The sequence below is a fragment of the Triticum aestivum genome, chromosome 4A (genome assembly GCF_018294505.1).
Source record: "Triticum aestivum cultivar Chinese Spring chromosome 4A, IWGSC CS RefSeq v2.1, whole genome shotgun sequence".
Classification (NCBI taxonomy): Eukaryota; Viridiplantae; Streptophyta; class Magnoliopsida; order Poales; family Poaceae; genus Triticum; species Triticum aestivum.
Genome location: NC_057803.1, coordinates 694,537,388 through 694,551,882, shown reverse-complemented (window position 1 = coordinate 694,551,882; position 14,495 = coordinate 694,537,388).

Genomic DNA, 14,495 nt, shown 5'->3' with positions numbered 1-14,495 from the left:
TGAGGAACCGGTAGAATCTCCGGTGGACCGCATCAACGATCTCCCGGACGTCATCCTTGAGGAGATCATCTTGCTTCTCCCCACCAAGGATTGCTGCTGCACACAAGTCCTCTCAACTCGGTGGCGCCCTCTATGGCGCACCACGCCCCTCAATCTCGACTGTCGTCAGATATCTGTCCTTCCTGAATTTGATCTCATCAGAGCCATCGTCTCTTCTCACCAGCAGGGCCCTGTTCAATGCCTCTGCATCCCGACAAGCTACCAGCTGTCCATACCCGGCAAGGTGGACGCTTGGCTGACATCCCCTGAATTCGGAAAACTCCAGCAGTTTGAGTTCTACCATTACCACAAAAGTTTCATACCACGAACATACCAAGAATTCGTGCCCACACCACCGTTGTCCATCTCGCGGTTTTCCTCCTCTCTCCACACCGCCATCTTCGCCCGGTGCCATCTACCAGACGATCTGGTACAAATGCTTCAACACCCACTGCTAAAAAAACTTTCACTTCTGGTGGTTTATCTGTCGGAGGCCTCACTACACAGCATCATCCACTCTAGTTGCCCGGCCCTGGAGCGCTTGCTGATTGTTTTGGGAATAGAAATCGGTATCAGTTGTCTCCAAATAAAGTCGCCTCACCTTAAAAGCATTGGAATTTGTTTTGAAGGACAGCAACTCATCATCGAAGATGACCCTTCACTTGAAAGGTTGCTCCTTCATAATTGTTATACACCTTCAGAAATAACTGTCGTCTCTGCGCCCAAACTGGAGACCTTGGGTGTAATTCGTGACCCGTTTAATAATCACAAGGAGCTGGTGTTTGGCTCCTCACCTTTTCAGGTGCCGTATATTATCATCTACACATTTGTAAGCATATGCTGCATTTTTCATTTATGCGCATAAGTTTTATATCATCTTGGAGTACACTTTGGGTACTAATATTATGTTATATGCTCAATGAAGAGTTCATCCATTGATAGCCTATTAATGCTATTGGATTCTGTCAAGATCATATATATCAGAATGTATAGTTTTGATCTGGACATAATTATTCGCTTGCTGCGATGCTTTCGATCTCTGGAGAATTTATACATAGAGGTGATGATTTCATGCACATTGAAAGCCCGTATATATTGTACTAGAATTAACTGTTCAGTTGTCGTTCTTTCGACATACTCTTTTTTCAGACCTTATCTGTTTTCAACCTTCATGTCTACTTAGGCAGAACCACATGGACAAAAACATATAACCAATCATTGGCGCAATAAGCACAAGGATTTTCTCAGTTGTCATGACATTCGTTTGAGGACAATAACGATGGGACGATATGCATCCAACCAGGCAAACAAAAGCTTTATCACATTCTTCCTGTTGAATGCGAGGTTACTATTGTCCATGAGGCTTAATTTTTACAGCAAGAGATTTCTCATGGACGAACATGTTGAACAGCAAAAAAAGAAGTTTCAGGTGGACAAATGGGCTTCTAAGCGTGCTCGGCTTCTATTTACAACAAGTTGTAGACATCCTAAAATAATTTTTTTTGCACAGGATGTTGATTTTATGGATCAGACCGATCCATTTGTTTGTGACTGCAAAAAAGAGTGGTTGGGTTAGATGTTACTGTCATGTTCAATCTGGGTTTTGTCTAAAAATTTGATGAACAATTAATCCTTGGGATTTTTGTACCATGTCTATGCTTGACTTGCATGTTGTTTCCCTCGTACTCCTCTCGACCTGCCACTACACTGCCGCATCTTTCATGGATGCTGTTTGTTCCCGTCCGAGGCCTTGCCGTCATTCTCCGCCTTGGTTAGCTTGCTGTGCTCGCCGCCGTCTGGTGTTGTAAACATGGTCAACAACCAAGAGGAATCAGGAGATGACTATACGTGAAGAGGCTGACAGTAGGGACCCACCAGGGTCATTGCATTTCGCAAGCAGGTGCCTCGTTGTTACAAGCCAAAACAATACTTCCTCCTAATTGTTTGACAACTAGGTTCCACGCCATTGTCAATGTAGTCAATAAACGAGAAAATTACACAACGAGCGGATAACACTAGGGACCCAGCAGCTCGCCCAGTTGTTTTTCAGTTTCAGAGACGGAGCTCAACTGCGCGCTGTGCGGGGGCTGTGGCCCGTCTAGCCCACGCTTACGCTTTTATTAAGCACATGATGAGCCTAGTTGATATTTTTTTCTTTCTGAAATTGGCTAGCCTAGTTCTTTTTTTTGGAGAATACCAAAACCGAGGCCTACTTTCTTTTCTCAGCCCTGCTGGGCTGCAAATCTTTCAAGATGAGGAGGGTTAAGAAATGGGCTTCCCCAGAAAATGAGCTATAAGTTGTAATAAATGGGCTGTAAAATTTTAAACCAAAGCCAACCGGCAATTGCATTAAAATATCATTTTTTTTCAGGATTTCTCTACTCTCTACTCTTATAAAAACCAAAGCCAACTAGCAATTACATTAAAATATCATCTTTTCACCCACAAGATAAACTACTCATACAAATACATCTTCATGTTTCGTGCAACGAACGGGCATCTTGCTAGTTAAGATTCTAAATTTCATTCATTTTTTTGTGGAGAATTGTTTTTTGAATTTTATTTTGATATAATGTTTTGAAAACTATTTTTAACGTGACTCAAAATTTCGTGATTAAAAGAGTTCGGACCCCACCAAAATATGCAAAATTTCGTTGAATTTTTTAGCAGTGCCCAGAATATATGGTCTATAATGCTAATAAAAAGAATATGAGTTTCAAATATCCTTAAGAATTAGCAAATGGGCTGTAAATTATTGAAAATAATGGCTAATGGGCTGTATGCTGTTTTCCACAGATTTGGAGGCTGACTTCTGGGCCTACTAGGTTGACGATGACGCTGTCCTAAATTTTTTTTGACGCATACGCAAGGCTTTGTCAACTTAGTCAACACACAACAGTGACTGTTGGATGTCCATCCAACGGCCGCCGTGCTTCTTCAATCTCTGATCTTCCTGCTCCAGCCGCCCAAACTAGCGCCGGCGGGACTGCCTGCTCCCTCCTCCCGTGGCTGGCTGTGCTGCCGCCAGGCCATCCCTCTAACCACCCACACATCCTGTTATTTTCCGGCGACATCAGCCTCACCCCACAGCCGACTAGTCAGCGCTCATTCTCCCCTCAGCGTGGGCATCCGCTATGGTGGCTTCGCCGGCTCCGGGTGGTTCTCTTCATGGGCCCCGCCCTCGTCCACTGCGTTTGTGCTCTCGGCGCGGCGAGGTCAACATGGTCAACAAACAACAGCCATCGGAAGAGGCTGATAGTAGGGGCCCACACAGGAAAATGCCTCCTTATTACGCGCAAAACAATGATTCCTCCACCTGATAGCTGGGACCCACTGGAAGGGTCTCTGTATTTTGCAAAAAAAATGTTCCCCCCACTATCAACTCGGACACACCGGAAATGCCTCCTTATTACGCACAAAAAAAATGAATACTCCCGTCCCTGTAAACTTAGTATGCCCACAAGTCAGCCTCCCACCGCTGGCCAGGCCATCCCTCTACTCACCCACACCCCTTAATATACTGCGGCGACGGCAGCCTCACCCTCTTACTCCTCTTCGCATGGGCATCCACTGTTGCGTCTTCCCCGGCTCCGCGTCGTCCCCTTCCTAGGCCTCGCCATCATCCACCGCCGTGGTGCTCTCGGCGCGGCGTGGTCAATGTGGTCAACGACCGACTTCCATCGGAAGAGTACTGTGCATGGAGAGGCTGACAGCTGGGTCCACGGCAGCCGCAAGGAAGTGCCTCCTTATTACGCGCAAAATAATTATTCCTCCACCTGACAGCGGGGACCCACCGGACGGGCCACCGTATTTCGCAAAAAAAACGTTTCCCCCTGACTGCTGGGACCCACCAGCTACATCTTCGCACGCAAGGAAGTGCGTCCGGGCAAAAAAAACGATTCGCCCCCTGACTGCTGGGACCCACCAGCTACATCTTCGCAGGCAAGGAAGTGCCTGACAGTCGGGACCCACCTGGTCGAAGTGTACGTAGCGTTGTCATTCTGGTCGCGAACGTGTACGTACATACTGGTCGTAGTAGAGGCGCGCACGTACACGTACGTACAGCGGAGAGGGTGCAAGAAAGAAAATACGGCCACGTACGTACATACGGGCAGGGTCTCGAACGCCTACTCACGCATACGTACATGGCTGGGTCGGAACGGAGAAACATCGTCGTCGTCGTGTTCATGGGGAGGCAACGGAATGTGTCGTGTTCATAGGGAGGCAACGGAATGCGTGGGAGCCAACTGGCTGGGCCGTAACGGAATGCGTGGTCGTGTTCATCGGGAGGGCTTGGACGGAACAGGTGATGGAAATGAGGCCTGGCGTACCGCACAACGGAGGAAACGGCCTTGTGTTCGACCAGCACGACCACGTTTAAAACGGGATTTTGTTCATCGGGAGGGGTCTAGCGTACCACAAAACGGAGGAAACGGACCTCCTACGGTCGAAACGGGGTCCTGTTGATCGGGAGGGGCCTGGCGTACCGCAAAACGGAGGAAACGGACCTCCTACGGTCGAAACGGGGGTCCTGTTGATCGGGAGGGGTGTGGCGTACCGCAAAACGGACAAAACGGCTTGTGTTGGAGTGCTACGTCGAAACGGGGGGGGGGAGGAGGGGTGTGGCGTACCATAAAACGGGACTCCACGGGATACTGTTCATCTCCACCGTCGACCTCCTCCAGCCTCCACGGGCTACCGTCGACCTCCTCCAGCCTCCACGGGCTCTTGTTCATCCAGCCTCCGCCGCAAGCTACTCCACCGACTACTGTTCAACCACCCCTCCACGGGCACCCCTCCATCGTCTACTGTTCATCCAGCCCTCCACACCATGGGGTCCTATTCAACCACCCCTCCACGGACACCCCTCCACCGTCTACTGTTCATCCAGCCCTCCACACCACGGGTTCCTGTTCATCCAGAGGCAACGCCACCGCTCACTGTTCATCCAACCCCCCCCCCCAACACTCACTGTTCATCCCAGAGGCAGCATCGATCGGCTTCAGTTAGCAGCAATAGTGAAGGAATCGCTCCATCGGGTTCAGTTAACAGCCATCAATCGACCGCTCGGGTTCAGTAACGCGTAGCCTGCAGTGCAATTGCTCGGGTTCAGTTAGAGCCCAACGCCTCGCTCGGGTTCAGTTAGAGCCAACGCCTCGCACACACGCGCGTAGTATGAGAGAAATGCACATCGCTCTGCCCCCGACCTCCCACCGTAACCGGCAACTCCCCGAAATTTTCCTCCCCCTCGCTTCTACCATGGTTTTTTCCGTCATGGACGGCCCAAAGAATGTCATACAGCTGCGTCTCCGGCCCGCCGAGGATGAAAAGCCCATTTTATGTCATGATTTTTTGTCATAGAAGTAGGAGCGCACGACATCTATGATGATATCGGGTTTTGTCACAATTATCGTCATAGAAGTGTCATATGTATGACAGAAAAAAAAATTGTTCGGCCCAAAATGTCATGGATGTGTCTTTTTTTTGTAGTGTTGAGAAAAACCAAAAAAAATAGTTAGTTTAATTTCCTTGCCTGTAGTAGGAATTAAAGTGAAAACCCAAAAAGATTTCTTATTCTTCTTTTACTTGTTGAGAGCTTTCCCGTGTAAATAGTTATATTTTCTTTTTCTTTCCTTTGGGGGTCGAGAAGACCATATTGAAAATGCTTAGTGGCTCTTATATGCATGATTGTTTATTTAATTTAGAGCCCATATTACTTGTCTTCTCTCTTGAGTTGAATGCTTGCAGATTCCAGCTTAGTCCAATGCACGTGCACTCTTATTATTATTATACACATTGTTCGGTCGTGCGAGTGAAAGGCCATAATGACGATATAAGATGGACTTATTGGGATGAGAAAAGCTGGTATGAACTCGCCCTCTCTTGTTTTTGTAAATATGATGATTCATCGTTCCTGAGTCAACTATTGTGAAGTAAACATATTTGCAATGACATTTAGAGATTATAGTTGCTTGTGCCATGCTTGATTAGCTATGAGTTATAATGGTTTACCTTGCGTGCCAACATGCTATTAGAATGATTATGATGTGATATGATGGGGTGGTATCCTCCTTTAAATGAATTGTGTGACTCGACTTGGCACATCTTCAGGCATGTAGTTGAAAACAAATCAACATAGCCTTCATGATATTTATGTTCTTGGTCGATTATATCCTACCCATGCTTGTACTCAGTGTGAATTAATTATAATGCATGTTTACGACTATTGTCGCTCTCTCAGTTGGTCGCTTCCCAGTCTTTTGCTAGCCTTCACCTGTACTAAGCGGGAATACTGCTTGTGCATCCAAACTCCTTAAACCCCAAAGCTGTTCCATATGAGTCCACTATACCTTCCTATATGCGGTATCTACCTGTCGTTCCAAGTAAATTTGTATGTGCCAAACTCCAAACCTTCAAATGAAATTCTATTTTGTATGCTCGAGCAGCTCATGTTACAACTAGGGTTGCCTATATCTTCCATGCTAGGTGGGTTATTCTCATGAGGAGTGGACTCCGCTCCTCATTCACGAGAAAGGGCCGGTAACCGGGATGCACAGTCCCATGATCCAAAAAGATCAAATAAAATCAAAATAATTAAACAAAACTCCCCCAGGGTTGTTGTATGTTGGAGGCACTCGTTGTTTCGAGCAAGTAATGGATTGATGCTTGTTGGTGGTTGGGGAGTATAAACCTTTACCATTCTGTTTGGGAACTGCCTATAATGCATGTAATATGGAAGATACAGCCATCTCATAGTTGTTGCATTGACAGTGAAAGTATGCCGCTCAAAATGTTATTCAATCTCTATTTTAAAATCAGGCTCTCGCACCTCTACAAATCCCTGCTTCCCTCTACGAAGTGCCTATCTATTTACTTTTATGTTCATTCGTCACCCTTCTTATTAAAAGCACCTGTTGGAGAGCACGCTGTCATTTGCGTTCATCATTATTGGTTTATATTGGGTATGACTTGATTGGATCTCTTTTACCATGAATTACAATGTTAGTCAGTCCTTGATCTTTAAAGGTGCTCTGCATTTATGTTTTTTGGTCTCAGAAAGGGCTAGCAAGATACCATTTTGTTATATCATGTTATAATTATTTTGAGAAAGTGTTGTCATCCGAGTTTTACTATTATGGCTCGCTAGCTGATTATGCTATTGATATGAGTGATTGTGGTAGCTAAGTGTTATTGTGAGTATGGTTAGTTCATAATATTTGATGAAACTTGAATGTTGGCTTTTCATGTTTACAACAACAAGAGTAAACAGAGTTTGTAAAAGTTTTTCTTTATCACTTTCAATTTATCAACTGAATTGCTTGAGGACAAGCAAAGGTTTAAGCTTGGGGGAGTTGATACGTCTCCAACGTATATACTTTTACAAACACTTTTGCCCTTGTTTTAGACTCTAACTTGCATGATTTGAATGAAACTAACCCGGACTGACGTTGTTTTCAGCAGAACTACCATGATGTTGTTTTATGTGTAGAAAAGAAAAGTTCTCGGAATGTCCTGGAAATCCACGGAGGCACTTTTTGGAATTAATAAGAATTTTTGGGAAAAGAATCAATGCCAGGGGGCCCACGGCCTATCCATGAGACAGGGGGACGCCCCCCCTAGGGCGCGGCCTCCTATCTCGTGGCCCCCTGGATCTCCACCGACCTCAACTCCAACTCCATATATTCCGTCTCGGGGAGAAAAAAATCAGAGAGAAAGTTTCATCACGTTTTACGACATGGAGCCGCCGCCAAGCCCTAATCTCTCTCGGGAGGGCTGATCTGGAGTCCGTTCGGGGCTCCGGGGAGGGAGATTCGTCGCCGTCGTCATCATCAACCATCCTCCAACACCAATTTCATGATGCTCACTGCCGTGCGTGAGTAATTCCATCATAGGCTTGCTGGACGGTGATGGGTTGGATGAGATTTACCATGTAATCAAGTTAGTTTTGTTAGGGTTTGATCCTTAGTATCCACTATGTTCTGAGATTGATGTTGCTATGACTTTGCTATGCTTAATGCTTGTCACTAGGGCCCGAGTGCCATGATTTCAGATCTGAACCTATTATGTTTTCATGAATATATGTGTGTTCTAGATCCTATCTTGCAAGTCTATAGTCACCTATTATGTGTGATGATCCGACAACCCCGAAGTGACAATAATCAGGATACTTCTCGGTGATGACCGTAGATTGAGGAGTTCACGTATTCACTATGTGCTAATGCTTTGTTTCGGTTCTCTTTTAAAAGGAGGCCTTAATATCCCTTAGTTTCCGCTAGGACCCCGCTGCCACGGGAGGGTAGGACAAAAGATGTCATGCAAGTTCTTTTCCATAAGCAAATGTGACTATTTACGGAATACATGCCCACATTACATTGATGATCTGGAGCTAGTTCTGTTTCACCCTATGTTATAGCTATTACATGAGGAATCGCATCCGGCATAATTATCCATCACTGATCCATTGCCTACGAGATTTTCACATATTGTTCTTCGCTTATTTACTTTTCCGTTGCTACTGTTACAGCTACTACAAAAACCCAAAAACATTTATCTTTACTATTGCTACCATTACCATTACTGTCATACCACTTTTTCTACTAAACACTTTGCTGCAGATACTAAGTTATCCAGGTGTGGTTGAATTGACAACTTAACTTCTAATACTCAAGAATAATCTTTGGCTCCCCTTGTGTCGAATCAATAAATTTGGGTTGTACTTCACCCTGGAAAGCTGTTGCGATCCCCTACACTTGTGGGTTATCACAAATCTGAATGTTATTAAGGAGGTCAAGGATTTCCTATCTCGCTGTTTTGAGATGAAGGATTTAGGAGTGGCTGATGTCACTCTGAACATCAAGTTGTTGAGAGACGATGATGGTGGGATTACATTGCTTCAATCTCACTATGTGGAAAAGATCTTGAGTCGCTTTGGCTACAGTGACTGCAACCCTCTCCAACACCATATGATGCTAGTGTGTTGCTTGATACGTCTCCAACGTATCTATAATTTTTGATTGTTCCATGCTATTATATTACCCCTTTTGGATGTTTATGGGCTTTATTTTACACATTTATATCATTTTTGGGACTAACCTACTAACCGGAGGCCCAGCCCGTATTGCTGTTTTTTTGCCTATTTCAGTATTTCGGAGAAAATGAATATCAAACGGAGTCCAAACGGAATGAAACCTTCGAAGGCGTGATTTTTGGAATGAACGTGATCCAGAGGACTTGGAGTGCAAGTCAAGAAGCAGCCGGGGCGGCCACGAGATAGGAGGGCACCCCCCCTATAGGGCGTGCCCCCTGTCTCGTGGGCCCCTCGGGCGTCCACCGACATACTTCTTCCTCCTATATAAGCCTACGTACCCCGAAAGCATCCAGGGAGCAGACGAAACACAATTTCCACCACCGTAACCTTCTGTATCCGCGAGATATCATCTTGGAGCCTTCGCCGGCACTCTGCCGGAGGGGGAATCGACCATGGAGGGCTTCTACATCAACATCCTTGCCCCTCCTATGAGTTGTGAGTAGTTTACCACAGACCTACGGGTCCATAGTTATTAGCTAGATGGCTTCTTCTCTCTTTTTTGATCTCAATACAATGGTCTCCCCCTCTCTTGTGGAGATCTATTTGATGTAATCTCTTTTTGCGGTGTGTTTGTTGAGATCCGGTGAATTGTTGGTTTATGATCAAGTTTATCTATGAATAATATTTGAATCTTCTCTGAATTATTTTATGTATGATTGAGTTATCTTTCCAAGTCTCTTCGAATTATCAGTTTAGTTTGGCCTACTAGATTGATCTTTCTTGCCATGGGAGAAGTGCTTAGCTTTGGGTTCAATCTTGTGGTGTCCTTACCCAGTGACAAGAAGGGTTGCAAGGCACGTATTGTATTGTTGCCATCGAGGATAAGAAGATGGGTTCTATATCATATTGCTTGAGTTTATCCCTCTACATCATGTCATCTTGCTTAATGCGTTACTCTATTCTTTGTGAATTTAATACTCTAGATGCAGGCAGGAGTCGGTCGATGTGTGGAGTCATAGTAGTAGATGCAGGAAGGAGTCGGTCTACTTGTTGCGGACGTGATGCCTATATACATGATCATGCCTAGATAATCTCATAATTATTCGCTTTTCTATCAATTGCTCGACAGTAATTTGTTCACCCACCATAATACTTATGCTATCTTGAGAGAAGCCTTTAGTGAAACCTATGGCCCCCGAGTCTATCTCTTATCATATTTGCTTCCAATCTACTTTTGTTTGTATCTTTACTTTTTGCATCTATATTATAAAATACCAAAAATATATTTATCTTATCATACTATCTCTATCAGATCTCACTTTTGCAAGTGGCCTGAAGGGATTGACAACCCCTTTATTGCGTTGGTTTTGAGTTCTTTGTTTGTTTGTGTAGGTGCGTGGGACTTTTGAAGAGCCTCCTACTGGATTGATACCTTGGTTCTCAAAAACTGAGGGAAATACTTACGCTACTATTGCTGCATCACTCTTTCCTCTTCAAGAAAAACCAACGTAAGCTCAAGACGTAGCAAGAAGGATTTCTGGCGCCGTTGCCGGGGCGGTCTTCGCTCAAGTCAAGCTATACCAAGTACCCATCACAAACTCATCTCCCTCGCATTTACATTATTTTTCATTTGCCTCTCGTTTTCCTCTCCCCCACTTCACCCTTGCCGTTTTATTTGCCCTCTCTTTCCCAATCTCCTCCTCTCTCTTTCGCTTGCCTTTTTCTGTTTGATTGTGTATTGGATTACTTGTTGCCATGGCGCAAGATAATACCAAATTGTGTGATTTCTCGAATACCAATAATAATGATTTCCTTAGTACTCCGATTCCTCCTCTTAATGATGATGAGTCTTGTGAAATCAATGCTGCTTTGCTTAATCTTGTTATGAAAGATCAATTCGCCGGCCTTCCTAGTGAAGATGCCGCCACTCATCTAAACAACTTTGTTGATTTGTGTGATATGCAAAAGAAGAAAGATATGGATAACAATATTGTTAAATTGAAGTTATTTCCATTTCCACTTAGAGATCGTCCTAAAGTTTGGTTTTCATCTTTGCCTAAAAATAGTATTGATTCTTGGAACAAGTGCAAAGATGCTTTTATCTCTAAGTATTTTCCTCCCGCTAAGATCATTACTCTTAGGAACGATATTATGAATTTTAAACAACTTGATCATGAGCATGTTTCACAATCTTGGGAAAGAATGAAATTGATGCTTCGCAATTGCCCTACTCATGGTTTGAATTTATGGATGATCATACAAAATTTGTATGCCGGTTTGAACTTTGCTTCTAGAAATCTCTTAGATTCGGCCGCGGGAGGCACGTTTATGGAAATCATGTTAGGAGATTATACAAAACTTCTTGATAATATTATGGCTAATTATTCTCAATGGCACACCGAAAGATCTTCTAGTAAAAAGTGCATGCTATAGAAGAAATCAATGTCTTGAGTGGAAAGATGGATGAACTTATGAAGTTGTTTGCTACTAAAAATACTCCTCTTGATCCCAATGATATGCCTTTGTCTTCTTTGATTGAGAATAATAATGAATCTATGGATGTGAATTTTGTTGGTAGGAATAGTTTTGGAAACAATGCTTATAGAGGAAACTTTAATGCTAGACCGTTCCCTAGCAATTCCTCTAATAATTATGGAAATTCCTACAATAATTCTTATGGTAATTTTAACACTAGTAGAAAAACACCTAATAGTCCCGGTTCGTAAGGGCCTTTAGTCCCGGTTCATGAACCGGGACTAATGGGTCGTTACTAATACCTCCACCCATTAGTCTCGGTTCAAACACGAACCGGGACCAATGTGCCTCCACGTGGCATGTGTGCCGAGCCCAGTCAGGGGGCCTTTGGTCCCGGTTGGTGGCACCAACCGGGACCAAAAGTCCATGTTTTTTTAGAAAAGTGGCTGCTTTAGGGGTTTTGGGGGTTATTTTTAGGTTGTTATTAGCTAGCTAATAGAGAGAAGTGTCCTCTCTTATATCTTCGTCCTTGGTTTACCAACGCTGCTGCTATATATGTTCATTTCACCCGCTGATATAATAACTCATGCATGCTCGCATCATACATCATCATATATAATAACAAGTCCTACTAATCATGCATCATCATACAACTTCTACTCGTTATTAATAATAAGTTTTACGATCATCATCCTCATAGTCATCGAACCCAACCCTACATAATTGTTCTTAGCACATGATCATCAGTATCAGGTAGGATCTAAACACCCTTAAGGTAAAATAGCATAAAACAATATAGACCCTGACTCTCCATTATGAAGAATGGCGATCATCCTGTCTCCAATTCTTGCCCTTCGCTGCTTTTTGCTTCCAAGAAGCTCCTTACGACTGTCCATACATTTTTTCCATTCTTTGATTGTCATGTCTCCACTTCTTTTAGAAACCCGGTATGGATAGTTGAGATTCGTAGGAAGACCTGGTTGTATGTTCAAAACATGAAGGGTACCGTGCGTATACATTAGATGAGGCACACAATCATTCGGGATTATCTGTTGAAAAACATAGTAATAACTTCGTAGTTAGCAATGATGTACTAGTTTTAGAAGTGTGCAAAAAGATGCACGGATGTCGTAATAGTAAAAAATCTTACCAGGGTATCCCCATGGTAGTTACCGTAGTTCAACACGTGCACTAGTGGCACGTATTAACCATAAGGTGAGGAGTTTGATTGTAGATATTGTAATTCTCAAGATCAGTACAAAATGCGATCAGATGATTTTTCTCCTGATAAGTTAATTCGGAGCCTTCGGTGTAGTAGGTTCTGTCTACCATCTTCCGCACATTCTTTGAAGAATGAAAATAAGCTGTCAATGGAAATAAGTTGTCAACTATTTTGAAATAAACAATATAAATTACTTAATAACTATGTTAAGCTCACATGGGCGAAGAATTGGAGGTGTATCCACAAGGACGCAAATCGAAGGTCTCTCTTGCTCGATTGTAGGATCACCAAGATCCATGGTGACAAGCATACCCTCATCAAAACCATACATCTTGCAAAGTGCTTCCCAATTTTTGCAACCAAAATGGGTTACACTCTGAGCATTGTACAGGTTTACTTGAAAATTCACACCAAGATGGGTACTTAGGATAATTGTTTTGGTTTCCATACTTTCATGGTCTTCAAAACCCATCCTCTCCAAGACATAGCGTCTTGCAAAGCATGGGATAAGCTAGTCGAATTGGAAAAGATGAAAAATACACGTTAAAATAGTTGAAGTCGTGCTTAATTACGAAAAAACTATTGTCGTTGTTGCGTACCGTATGAACATCGAAGGTCTCCTCGAGCTTAATGTTGAAGCGCCGATCTTCGTCCAGCTCAATGAACCTGTCGCACATACCTCGGTCGTCGTGGCACCAGTCGCACTCCCCCGGGCGGTTTTCGTCGTCCGAGTACGACATTTCCGGCCTATGTTCATAATTCAAATATTAAACTAGATCATTATTATTAATCACGGGTTGACTATCAGTGATGTACGTAGCTCCTCCTTTCATTCCCGAGTGCATTATTACACCAAATTGTCTAGCACATGGGAATGAAGGAGAACTTATCCAATATGAGCATTCAATAAGCAAAACCAAATCATAAAATAAGCAAAACCAAATCATAAAATAAAGTAGTATTCAAATTAGCATGCATTCAATAATTATAAGCAAAAGTACATCATCTCTTGGTGTCCGTACATCGTCGAATATTATCACTAATATAGCATCACTAATACAACTAGAACCGTAGCGCCCGACGGGTATCGTCGCGGGCGGTGGACACCCAAAGATAAGGAACCATCACAGGATCATAGCTCCAGTGAGATCCCTGAAGAACCTGCCAGGTATTGTCGAACCTGCCCTCCAATGCAACCATGTAGCGACGGATGTGCTCGTCCTCCTTGTTGACACGGTGACGTACCACCTCCGCGGTTTCCGGAAGCCTCAGCACCATCACTGGCCCACGCGACTGCCAGCAAACAAGGATCGGGTCAACAATGGCTGCCTCCGCACCAACCTACGTCCCCCGGAAGGTAGCACCTCCCAATACCAGCCCGGCGGAGCCCAGTCCCGAACATGGCCCTGATCAAGCAGGCCTCCATCGCCGAGTCGACGACGACGAGGATGCGGGATAGGCATCGCCGACGTCGATGCGGGAACTACTTATATATATAGTTAAATAAAGTAGTTTTATTAATTAAATCAACTATCTAGTTCAACTACTAAGCACTTACTATAAATAAATAAAGTAGTACTTACTAAAAACAAAGTAGCACTTACTATAAATAAATAAAGTAGCACTTACTATAAATAAATAAAGTAGCACTTACTACAAACTACTTCTATATATAGTAAAATAAATTAGTTTATTAAATCAACTAGCTAGTTCAACTATATATGAAGCACT